This window comes from Hyla sarda, chromosome 1 (genome assembly GCF_029499605.1).
Source record: "Hyla sarda isolate aHylSar1 chromosome 1, aHylSar1.hap1, whole genome shotgun sequence".
NCBI lineage: Eukaryota > Metazoa > Chordata > Amphibia > Anura > Hylidae > Hyla > Hyla sarda.
In genome coordinates this window covers 452,056,087-452,069,206 of record NC_079189.1, presented here as the reverse complement: position 1 = coordinate 452,069,206, position 13,120 = coordinate 452,056,087, and positions in this window count along the sequence as shown.

Genomic DNA, 13,120 nt, shown 5'->3' with positions numbered 1-13,120 from the left:
AAATGCCTTGTTGGCAATGACAGAGGTATTTTTTTTATTTTTAGGGTGCGTTCACACGGGCGTATTTGTCAGCGGATCAGCAGCTGCGGATCCGCTGACAAAGGCCCCTAAAGTGCTGCCCTCTTTGTGCCTGCTAATAGCGGCAATCCACCGCTACCAGCAGACACACACTGTGATGTACGAGTTACCCTGCAGTGTACTCGCACACATCGCGGCCGCTCTCTGTGTAGCTCAGGGAGCCGGGGGAGCGGCCTCGATGTGCGGGATGTGCGGATACACTGTGACTCGCACTTCACAGTGTGTCTGCTGGTAGCGGCGGATTGCCGCTATTAGCAGGCACAAAGAGGGCAGCACTTTAGGGGCCTTGTCAGTGGATCCGCTGACAAATAAGCCCGTGTGAACGCACCGTAAGAGGGAAACACTAGCTGATCTATTTGAGAGCCAAATGTGATAATTCATACATAGTTATTTTATTGTATCAATCATCATCATCGATTTTTGCATCTAATTCCGCATAGAAGTCCTGCATAAATTTAGAGCCAATACACTTCAATGGGATTCTGCTGTCCCATTCCCACAGTAGAATTTCCGCATCCGCTGCGGAAATTCTGCTTTCTGCATTCCGCATAAAGAAAGGTCCTACCCCAAATTTGTGTGGAATTCTGATGCTGAATCCCATAGAAGTCAATTGGGCTTTTTTTCTCCAACCAAATGTGGAATTCATGCAGATTTTGGCATTTGTGCGAAATTTGTGCAGATTCCTCACAAAATGTAACCAAAGCAATGAAAGAAAAGATGAATGTTTTAAAGATGAATATTTTATACAGAATATTGTTGTCATTGGAAGGTGTGAACTGCTTTTTATTATATCCACTTTTTTCTCCTTTTGTTTTGTATTATCCCTTTACTGTGACATCTCCTTTGTGTATTATCTCTATACTGTAACATTACTGTGTGTATCATCCCTGTACAGTGACATCCCTGTGTATATTATCCCTCTACTGTGACATAACTTTGCATATTATCCCATTACTGTGACATCACTGTATGTATTATCCCTGCACTGTGACGTCACTGTGTGTATTTTTTCCATTTAGGTGACATCACGGTGTGTATTATCCCTTTACTGTGACATCACTGCGTATTATCCCTGTACTGTGACATCACTGTCTGTATAATCCCTGTACTATGACATCACTGTGTGTATTACCCCTGTACTGTGACATCACTGTGTGTATTATCCTTGTACTGTGACATCACTGTGTGTATTATCCCTGTACTGTGACATCACTATGTGTATTTTTTCCTTTTAGGGGACATCACAGTGTATATTATCCCTTTACTGTGACATCACTGTGTATTATCCCTGTACTGTGACATCACTGTGTGTATAATCCCTGTACAATGAGATCAGCGTGTGTATTATCCATGTACTGTGACATCACCGCGTGTATTATCCCTGTACTGTGACATCACTGTGTGTATAATCCCTGTACTGTGACATCACTGTGTGTATTATCCCTGTACTGTGACATCACTGTGTGTATTATCCCTGTACTGTGACATCACTGTGTGTATTATCCCTTTACTGTGACATCACTGTGTATTATCCCTGTACTGTGACATCACTGTGTGTATTATCCCTGTACTGTGACACCACTGTGTGTATTATCCCTGTACTGTGACATCACTGTGTATTATCCCTGTACTGTGACATCATTGTGTGTATTATCCCTGTACTGTGACATCACTGTGTGTATTGTCCCTGTACTGTGACATCACTGTGTATTATCCCTCTACTGTGACATCACTGTGTGTATTGTCCCTGTACTGTGACATCACTGTGTATTATCCCTATACTGTGACATCACTGTGTATTATCCCTGTACTGTGACATCACTGTGTGTATTATCCCTCTACTGTGACATCATTGTGTGTATTATCCCTGTAATGTGACATCACTGTGTTTATTATCCCTGTACTGTGACATCACTGTGAATTATCCCTGTACTGTGACATCACTGTGAATTATCCCTGTACTGTGACATCACTGTGAATTATCCCTGTACTGTGACATCACTGTGTGTATTATCCCTCTACTGTGACATCATTGTGTGTATTATCCCTGTAATGTGACATCACTGTGTTTATTATCCCTGTAATGTGACATCACTGTGTGTCTTATCCCTGTACTGTGACATCACTGTGAATTATCCCTGCACTGTGACATCACTGTGAATTATCCCTGTACTGTGACATCACTGTGTATTATCCCTGTACTGTGACATCACTGTGTGTATTATCCCTCTACTGTGACATCATTGTGTGTATTATCCCTGTAATGTGACATCACTGTGTTTATTATCCCTGTAATGTGACATCACTGTGTGTCTTATCCCTGTACTGTGACATCACTGTGAATTATCCCTGTACTGTGACATCACTGTGAATTATCCCTGTACTGTGACATCACTGTGAATTATCCGTGTACTGTGACATGTAATATCACCAGAGTGTATTAGTACTGCAATGTCACTGTTCATGGCAGGGGGAATAGTAGGAAATGGCAGGGACAGTATTTATACTTTTTTATCTTTGTACATCTTACAGCCTGTGGTAATCTTCTGTCCTTCTGTTGCAGCATGGCCTCCCATGGATCCTCTTCTCTGTGTCAGTAAAATGACCATCAGGTGGAGGGGCTAAGCAGGCCTAAAAGTGTTGCAAAAATAAACATATTTTCAAAGCAGCACAAGGGACCTTTGACAATGCGAGGAGAAAAAAATATGTGATTGATCAAAGATTAACACAAATGACAGTAGTTTTTAAATATGTCCACATGATTTTTGTTTTGATTTTTTTGCTTTTTGTTTTTTTTCACTGAACTTTACAATAAAAAGTTTAACAATATACAGAAAGATATAAAGGAAGAGCAAACAATACAGGCATATATAATGTTACAGTGAATTGAAATAATGTAAAATAAGACACAGGACCAGATTCAATTGTCATAATTGCACAAAACAACTTTATTACATGACTTGCTTTATTACAAAGCTTGCTCTTTCTGAGTGTTGCTGTGTAAGAGGGGGCGTGAAAGAGGAGTTTCAAAAACTGTGATTATCTGTTGTGCGGAGTGAATCTGTGGAGTGGGTGCGACTGCCTATAGCCCACATTCATATTTTGGGTAAGTTTTTCTCTTTTGCACATAGTGGGATAACTGTTAGAGTTTAAACACCCTTTTTTTTTTTTTTTCTCTGTTCCACCTCTAGGGGGAGGAGGAGTAGATTGGGCACAGGTGTATAAATCTTAGATTGGGACTCTTATTGAGAGCTTGCTCTTTCTGAGTGTTGCTGTGTAAGAGGGGGCGTGAAAGAGGAGTTTCAAAAACTGTGATTATCTGTTGTGCGGAGTGAATCTGTGGAGTGGGTGCGACTGCCTATAGCCCACATTCATATTTTGGGAAAGTTTTTCTCTTTTGCACATAGTGGGATAACTGTTAGAGTTTAAACACCCTTTTTTTTTCTCTGTTCCACCTCTAGGGGGAGGAGGAGTAGATTGGGCACAGGTGTATAAATCTTAGATTGGGACTCTTATTGAGAGCTTGCTCTTTCTGAGTGTTGCTGTGTAAGAGGGGGCGTGAAAGAGGAGTTTCAAAAACTGGAGTTTGAAAGCAGGAGGTTGAGATCGCTGTGAGTGTTAATTTCTGAACGCACAAGGTCTACAAAAAATTTTTAAGTGTAATTTTGACTGTCTGTTTTTTCCTATACATTTGTGAAATCCCCATTACTAGATGGCCTCCATGTTGGAAAATGCAGTCCAATGTACATCCTGTTCAATGTATGCAATCCTTGAACAACAGTTTGAGGGTGCATATTGTTGTGCAAGATGTGTGCTAGTTGTCCGTTTGGAAGCCCAGATCCTGCATCTAGAGGGGCGACTGGCAACAATGAGAAGCATTAACAACATGGAGAGGAGTCTCCTGCTCACTGAGCAGGCACTCTCGGGAGTAGAGGTGGGGGAGGACAGTGGGACGGAGTTGCAGGACAGTCAGGCAGTTAGCTGGGTTACAGTTAGAAAGAGGGGTAGGGGAAAAAGTGTCAGGGAGGCTAGTCCTGAACTGGCACACCCCAACAAGTTTGCCCGCTTGGCAGATGAGGGGGATGCCATTACAGAGCTAGGAGAACTGCAGCAGGATACCACCTCTGACCGCCAGGGGGGTGTCTGCTCCAGTAAGGAGGGAGGGAGGAGTACAGGGCAGGCCAGACAGGTACTAGTGGTGGGGGACTCAATTATTAGGGGGACAGACAGGGCAATCTGTCACAAAGACCGGGATCGCCGAACAGTGTGTTGTCTGCCTGGCGCACGAGTTCGGCACATCGCGGATCGGATTGACAGGTTGTTGGGCGGGGCTGGAGAGGACCCAGCAGTCATGGTACATATTGGCACCAATGACAAAGTAAGAGGTAGGTGGAGTGTCCTTAAAAATGATTTCAGGGACTTAGGCCGCAAGCTTAAGGCAAGGACCTCCAAGGTAGTCTTTTCTGAAATACTACCAGTACCACGAGCCGCACCAGAGAGGCAGCGGGAGATCAGGGAGGTAAACAAGTGGCTCAGAAGCTGGTGTAGGAAGGAAGGGTTTGGGTTCATGGAGAACTGGGCTGACTTCGCTGTCGGTTACCGGCTCTACCGTAGGGACGGGCTGCACCTCAATGGGGAGGGTGCAGCTTTGCTTGGGGAGAAGATGGCTAGAAGGGTGGAGGAGTGTTTAAACTAGGGACTTGGGGGGAGGGAACCTACAGCAAAGAGGGGGAAGATAGTGTAGATAGAGAGGTGGGAATTGTAAATGTACCTGGGGGTGGAGCGGAGGGAGGGGTTAGAATAGTTAATAGGAATAAGCTTCATAGGAAAATAAAACTTACACCCTTGAATCCCATTAACCCCAATAACATAAAGGATGGAAATGTAAAGTGTATGTTCACAAATGCCAGAAGCCTGGCAAATAAAATGGGGGAGCTTGAGGCCTTGATACTGGAGGAACATATTGATATAGTTGGGGTCACTGAGACATGGCTGGACTCCTCGCATGACTGGGCTGTCAATCTGCAGGGGTTTACATTGTTTCGCAAGGATAGAATGAACAGAAAAGGTGGTGGAGTCTGTCTGTATGTAAGAAGTGGTATGAAAGTCAGTGTGAACGATGCCATAGTGTGTGATGATTCTGAGGATGTGGAATCATTGTGGGTAGAATTACAAAAGGAGGGAAATACTGAAAAAATAGTATTTGGTGTAATCTACAGACCCCCTAATATCACTGAAGAGATAGAAGTTCAGCTTCATAAACAAATAGAGAGGGCCGCCCGGGCAGGTACAGTGGTAATAATGGGAGATTTTAACTATCCAGATATAGATTGGGGTCCGGGGTTGGCTAAAACTACAAAGGGGCGACAATTCCTAAATTTATTGCAGGATAATTTTATGGGCCAGTTTGTGGAGGACCCAACAAGAAGTGATGCCTTGTTGGATCTGATCATTTCCAACAATGCAGAGCTGGTTGGGAATGTAACTGTCCGGGAAAACCTTGGGAATAGCGACCACAATATAGTTACTTTTGACTTAAAATGTAGAAAACAAAGACAGGCGGGGAAGGCAAAAACATATAACTTTAAAAAGGCAAATTTCCCTGGGCTGAGATCTGCACTACAGGACATAGACTGGGGGGAGGTGTTCTCAAATACTGATACAGAAGGTAAATGGGACATCTTTAAATCAACTCTAAATAACTATACATCTAAATATATACCAAAGGGGAACAAATATAAACAATTAAAACTAAATCCTACATGGCTGACACATGATGTTAAAAGAGCAATAAACAACAAAAAAATAGCCTTCAAAAAATACAAATCTGATGGGTCAGCTATAACATTTAAACAGTACAAGGAGCTTAATAAAATCTGTAAAAATGTAATAAAAACAGCAAAAATTCAAAATGAGAGACAGGTGGCCAAAGAAAGCAAAACTAATCCTAAATATTTTTTTAGACATATAAATGCAAAAAAACCAAGGACAGAGCATGTAGGACCCCTTAATAATGATAATGGGGAGGTTGTCACAGGCGATCAAGAGAAGGCGGAGCTACTGAATGGGTTCTTTAGTTCTGTATACACTATGGAAGAAGGAGCTGACATTGGCCAGGTCGGTGCTGGTAACACATCATGTAATGTACTGAACTGGCTTAATGTAGAGATGGTACAAGGTGAGTTAAGTGATATAAATGTAAGCAAATCCCCAGGACCGGATGGACTACACCCAAGAGTTCTTAGAGAGGTAAGTTCAGTAATATTTGTACCCCTGTTCATGATATTTAGAGATTCTCTGGTGTCTGGTATTGTGCCAAGGGACTGGCGCAAGGCAAATGTGGTGCCAATCTTCAAAAAGGGCTCTAGGTCTTCCCCAGGAAACTATAGACCGGTAAGTTTAACGTGCATTGTGGGTAAATTGTTTGAAGGACTTATAAGGGATTACATACAGGAATACATAGGGGATAATTGTATTATAAGTGATAACCAGCATGGGTTTACTAAGGATAGAAGTTGTCAAACCAATCTAATTTGCTTTTATGAAGAGGTGAGTAGAAGCCTTGACAGAGGAATGGCTGTGGATATAGTGTTTCTGGATTTTGCTAAAGCATTTGATACTGTCCCTCATAGACGTCTGACAGGTAAGTTAAGGTCTTTGGGTTTGGAAATTTTAGTTTGTAACTGGATTGAACACTGGCTCATGGATCGTACCCAGAGAGTGGTGGTCAATGATTCGTACTCTGATTGGTCCCCGGTTATTAGTGGTGTACCCCAAGGTTCTGTACTGGGCCCGCTGTTGTTTAATTTATTTATTAATGATATAGAGGATGGTATTAACAGCTCTGTTTCTATCTTTGCAGATGACACCAAGCTTTGTAGCACAGTACAGTCTATAGAGGATGTGCATAAGTTACAAGATGACTTGGATAGACTAAGTGTCTGGGCATCCACTTGGCAAATGAGGTTCAATGTGGATAAATGTAAAGTTATGCATCTGGGTACTAATAACCTGCATGCATCGTATGTCTTAGGGGGGATTAAACTGGCAGAGTCACTGGTAGAGAAGGATCTGGGTGTACTTGTAGATTACAGACTACAGAATAGCATGCAATGTCAGGCTGCTGCTTCCAAAGCCGGCAGGATATTGTCATGTATCAAAAGAGGCATGGACTCAAGGGACAGGGACATAATACTCCCCCTTTATAAATCATTGGTACGGCCTTACCTGGAATATGCTGTTCAGTTTTGGGCACCTGTCCATAAAAGGGACACTGCGGAGTTGGAAAGGGTGCAGAGACGCGCGACTAAACTAATATGGGGAATGGAACATCTTAGCTATGAGGAGCGATTAAAGGAGTTACAATTGTTTAGTCTTGAGAAGAGACGTTTAAGGGGGGATATGATAAACGTATATAAGTATATTAATGGCCCATACAAAAAATATGGAGAAAAACTGTTCCAGGTTAAACCCCCCCAAAGGACGAGGGGGCACTCCCTCCGTCTGGAGAAGAAAAAGTTTAGTCTCAAGGGGCGACACGCCTTCTTTACCATGTGAACTGGAACAGTCTACCTCAGGAACTGGTCACAGCAGGAACAATTAACAGCTTTAAAACAGGATTAGATACATTCCTGGAACAAAATAAGATTAATGCTTATGAAGAAATATAAAATCTCATCCCTTCCCCAATATCGCGCCACACCCCTACCCCTTAATTCCCTGGTTGAACTTGATGGACATATGTCTTTTTTCGACCGTACTAACTATGTAACATTTGCTATGAGTTTTAGACACTTTTACAACAGCTTATACATGGAGAAAACACAGCATTCCAACCCCAGAGTATCCCGATTTACCTCCTGCACAGACCTTGGGCTCAAGCTATAACCTTTGTAACTGCAAGAGCAAAATGATAGTCCAGTGAGCTGAGATTTTGCTGGGCTACATTGTTTTGTTCTTGTACTTTTTTAAAGGTTTGGTTTGACAAAAGAGTCATGATTTAAAGGGGAAAAAGGGGACACAGCCTTGGTAAAAGGGATGTGGCCTTAATGCGCCAAAAATTTGCTAAAATTTTGGCACACAAATCTAGTTAGAAGTAAGATAATGAATAATTGTTCTAAGACTATATCCAACATCCAGAATTTTTAACAGGCCATAAAGAGGCATCTCTTCAAGTAGGCATATAACCTAATTGGTCTCCCCCTACTATCTTTTGGCAGTGTCTTCCTATGCTTCATGCACTTTAAACAATCATAGATTGGCTGCTGACTGGTTCACCCACCTTTATGTAACTATTTATAAAACATGGCTGCATGGCTGAACCATTGAAAACCATTGAATATATGCAAAGCACTTTTTGTCTCAACCCCACCCCTCATAGACTATTAGCTCTTGTAAGTAGGACCCTTACTCTTCTTGTTTGAAAAGTTAGTGTTAGGCTAAACTTTTTATTGTTAAATTGTGTGAAAAAAAAGCAAAAAAATCTAAACAAAAATGATGGGGACATATTTAAAGGGGTTCTCCGGTGCTTAGGCATCTTATCCCCCTATCCAATCCATTTGTGTTAACCTTAGATCAATCACATATTTTTTTTCTCCTCACATTGTCAAAGGTACCTTGTGCTGCCTTGAAAATATGTTTATTTTTGCAACACTTTTAGGCCTGCTTAGCCCCTCCACCTGATGGTCATTTGACTGACACAGAGAAGAGGATCCATGGGAGGCCATGCTGCAGCAGAAGGACAGAAGATTACCACAGGCTGTAAGATGTACAAAGATAAAGAAAGTATAAATACTGTCCCTGCCATTTCCTACTATTCCCCCTGCCATGAACAGTGACATTGCAGTACTAGTACACTCTGGGGATATTACATGTCACAGTACAGGGATAATTCACAGTGATGTCACAGTACAGGGATGATTCACAGTGATGTCACAGTACAGGGATAATTCACAGTGATGTCACAGTACAGGGATAATACACTGTGATGTCACAGTACAGGGATAATACACAGTGATGTCACAGTACAGGGATAATACACACAGTGATGTCACAGTACAGGGATAATATACACAGTGATGTCACAGTACAGGGATAATACACACAGTGATGTCACAGTACAGGGATAATGCACATGGTGATGTCACAGTACAGGGATTATACACAGTGATGTCACAGTAAAGGGATAATATACACTGTGATGTCACCTAAAAGGAAAAAATACACACAGTGATGTCACAGTGCAGGGATAATACACACAGTGATGTCATAGTACAGGGATTATACACACAGTGATGTCACAGTACAGGGATAATACACAGTGATGTCACAGTAAAGGGATAATATACACTGTGATGTCACCTAAAAGGAAAAAATACACACAGTGATGGCACAGTACAGGAATAATACGCAGTGATGTCACAGTAAAGGGATAATATATGCTGTGATGTCACCAAAAAGGAAAAAATACACACAGTGATGTCACAGTGCAGGGATAATACACACAGTGATGTTACAGTGCAGGGATAATACATACAGTGATGTCAAAGTAAAGGGATAATATGCAAAGTCATGTCACAGTTAAGGGATAATATAAAAAGTGATGTTACAGTAAAGGGATAATATACAAAGGGATGTCCAGTACTTATTAGCTGCTGAATACTACAGAGTAAATTATTTTCTTTTTAGAACACAGAGCTATCTGCGGACATCATGACCACAGTGCTCTCTGCTGACACCTCTGTCCATTTTAAGAACTGTCCAGAGTAGGAGAAAATCCCCATAGAAAACATATGCTGCTCTAGACAGTTCCTAAAATGGACAGAGATGTCAGCAGAGAGCGCTGTGGTCATGATGTCAGCAGAGAGCACTGTGTTCCAAAAAGAAAAGATTTTCCTCTGTAGTATTCAGCAGCTACTAGAAGGATTAAGATTTTTTAATAGAAGTAATTTACAAATCTGTTTAACTTTCTGGCACCAGTTGATTTAAAAAAAAAATAAGTTTTCCAACGGAGTACCTCTTAAATATGGTTTCTTAGCTTAGGATTCAATGCTGAGTTATGTTTGGCTCAGGATACCAAAATGGTTATAGGTCAAATGAACCACACAACTTTGGTGGTTAACATGGCAACTCCTACATGATCGCTCCCAGAGCTGCCCAGGATATCCTTAATTTATGTACCATTTTGTGGCATAGTATCAAATTCTTTTGAAAAGAACAGAAAGGGCCTGCTGCCATAGAAACAACTGGGGATTGATCCAGGACACTTGTCCCGATCCCCAGGCATGCGCACACAGCTGAAAAGCCTTCTCTCTGTCTGAGCCTACACATAGAGAAGATGTGACCTCCTTACATCCCTGGCTACCTAGCTACATGGATATTTACAACCTGGATACCTAAATACCTAATTACATACCTACCTCCATGGATGGCTACCTAATTACCTAGCTAGCTACCTACCTACCTACAAGCATAGCCACCTACCTAGCTTGCTAGTTATCTACCCACATATCTTGCTACCTAACTACTTAGTTATCTACCTACCTTCCTGCCCTCTTCTGTGCAGGACACCAAGGAGGGCATTTTAACAGTTCAGGGCCAACAGATGGGGAGATTTCGTAGAGGAGGGGACAGCACTGGAAAAATGCTGAGTCTAATATGTTTGTTCTGTAGATGCCAAAGAGATTAGTTTTGGCTGGAAGAGGTCGTCATGGCGGTCTGATCCGGACAGAGAAGAAAAGTAAAGAGAACAACGCTGATCAGAAATGACGCCTGAGAGTTCCCTACATTAAAGGAGAACAACGGGATTGAAAATTTTATCCCCTATCCTAAGCATAGGGGATAAGTTTCAGATCGCGGGGGGTCCGACCGCTGGGGCCCCCCACGATCTCCCATACGGGGCCCCGGCTCTCTGCATAGAGAGCGCGTGTCAACTACCGCACGAGGCGGCGGCTGACAAGTGCCCTCCATTTACTGCTATGGGAGAGCCGAATCGCTGCCTTCGGCAATTTCCGGCTCTCCCATAGCAGTGTATGGAGGGGGCGTGTTGGCCGCTGCTTCGTGCGGTGGCCAACACGCCCTCTCTAACCAGAGAGCCGGGGCCCCGTACAGGAGATCGTGGGGGGCCCCAGCGGTCAGATCCCCCGCGATCTGAAACTTATCCCCTATCCTTAGGATAGGGGATATATTTTTCAATCCCGTAGTTCTCCTTTAAGCTGTAATCACTTATATGATGTATATATCCTACGTACCTCTATATGGACCTTTATATAATTAGTTATACGGTATACAGATCCTGTGTACAGCTGGTATCTACCTCTATAGGGTCCTGTATATAATCACTTACAGTGGGGAAAACAAGTATTTGATACACTGCCGATTTTGCAGTTTTTCCTACCTATAAAGCATGTAGAAGTCTGTAATTTTTATTATAGGCACTCCTCAACTGTGAAAGATGGAATCTGAAACAAAAATCCAGAAAATCACATTTGATTTATAAAAAATTATTTGCATTTTATTGCATGACATAATTATTTGATACATTAGAAAAGCATAACTTAATATTTGGTACAGAAACCTTTGTTTGCAATTTCTGAAATTAAATGTTTCCTGTAGTTCTTGATCAGGTTTGTGCACACTGCAGCAGAGATTTTGGCCCACTTCTCCATACAGACCTTCTCCAGAATTTTCAGGTTTAGGAGCTGTCGCTGGGCAATACGGACTTTTTGCTCCCTCCAAAGATTTTTTTATGGGGGTTCAGGTCTGGAGACTGACTAGGCCACTCCAGTACTTTGAGATGCTCTTTACAGACCCACTCCTTAGTGGCCCTGGCTGTGTGTTTCGGGTCATTGTCATGCTGGAAGACCAAGCCACGACCCATCTTTAATGTGCATACTGAAGGAAGGAGGTTGTTGGCCAAGATCTTGCGATACATGGCCCCATCCATCCTCCCTTCAATACTGTGCAGTCATCCTGTCACCTTTGCAAAAAAGCAGCCCCAAAGAATTATGTCTCCACCTCCATGCTTCACGGTTGTCATGGTGTTCTTGGGGTTGTACTCATCCTTTTTCTTCCTCCAAACACGGCGAGTGGAGTTTAGCCCAAAAAGCTCTATTTTTGTCTCATCAGACCACATGACCTTCTCCCATTCCTGCTCTGGATCATCCAGATGGTCATTGGCAATCTATAGAGGGGCCTGGACATGCGCTGGCTTGAGCAGGGGGACCATGTGTGCGCTGAAGGATTTTAATCCATGATGGTGCAGTGTGTTACTAATGGTTTTCTTGGAGACTGTGGTCCCAGCTCTCTTCAGGTCATTGACCAGGTGCTGCCGTGTACTGCACAGAGCGAGTTCACTCTGTGCGTAATGATGGGCGATACAGGGGCCGGAGCAGCGTGAAGTCATGGCTCCGCCCCTCATGACATCACGGCCCGTCCCCTTAATGCAAGTCTATGGCAGGGGGCGTGACGACCGCTACGCCCCCTCCCATAGACTTGTATTAACGGGGGCGGGCCGTGACGTCATGAGGGGCGGAGCCGTGACATAACGATGCTCCGGCCCCTGTATTGCCCATCATTACGTGCAGAGTGATCTCGCTCTGCACAGTAATGATAGCGGGGTGCTGCAGCAGCGATCCCCGGGGTCCTCAGCAGCGGGACCCCGGCGATCTGACATCTTATCCCCTATCCTTTGGACAGGGGATAAGATGTTTAGGGGCGGAGTACCCCTTAAAGGCCGGATTCACACGGCAGAATTGCTGCAGGGAATTCTGCATGAAAATTCGGCATAAATTTATAGTCCATTCACTTCAATATCATTTCTGCAGCGGAATTCTGCTGTGTTAATGGGACAGTGGAATCCCATTGAAGTGTATTGGCTACAAATTCTTGTAGAATTTTCATGCAGAATTCAGTGCAGAATTTATGCCGTGTGAATCCGGCTTAATAGTTTGCTTAGCTCTACTACTAAGAAAGTGAAACACTGCACGTTTGGAGTTGCTGCATGCGGAAGCACACAGGAGCAGAAAACCAGCATATAAAATAT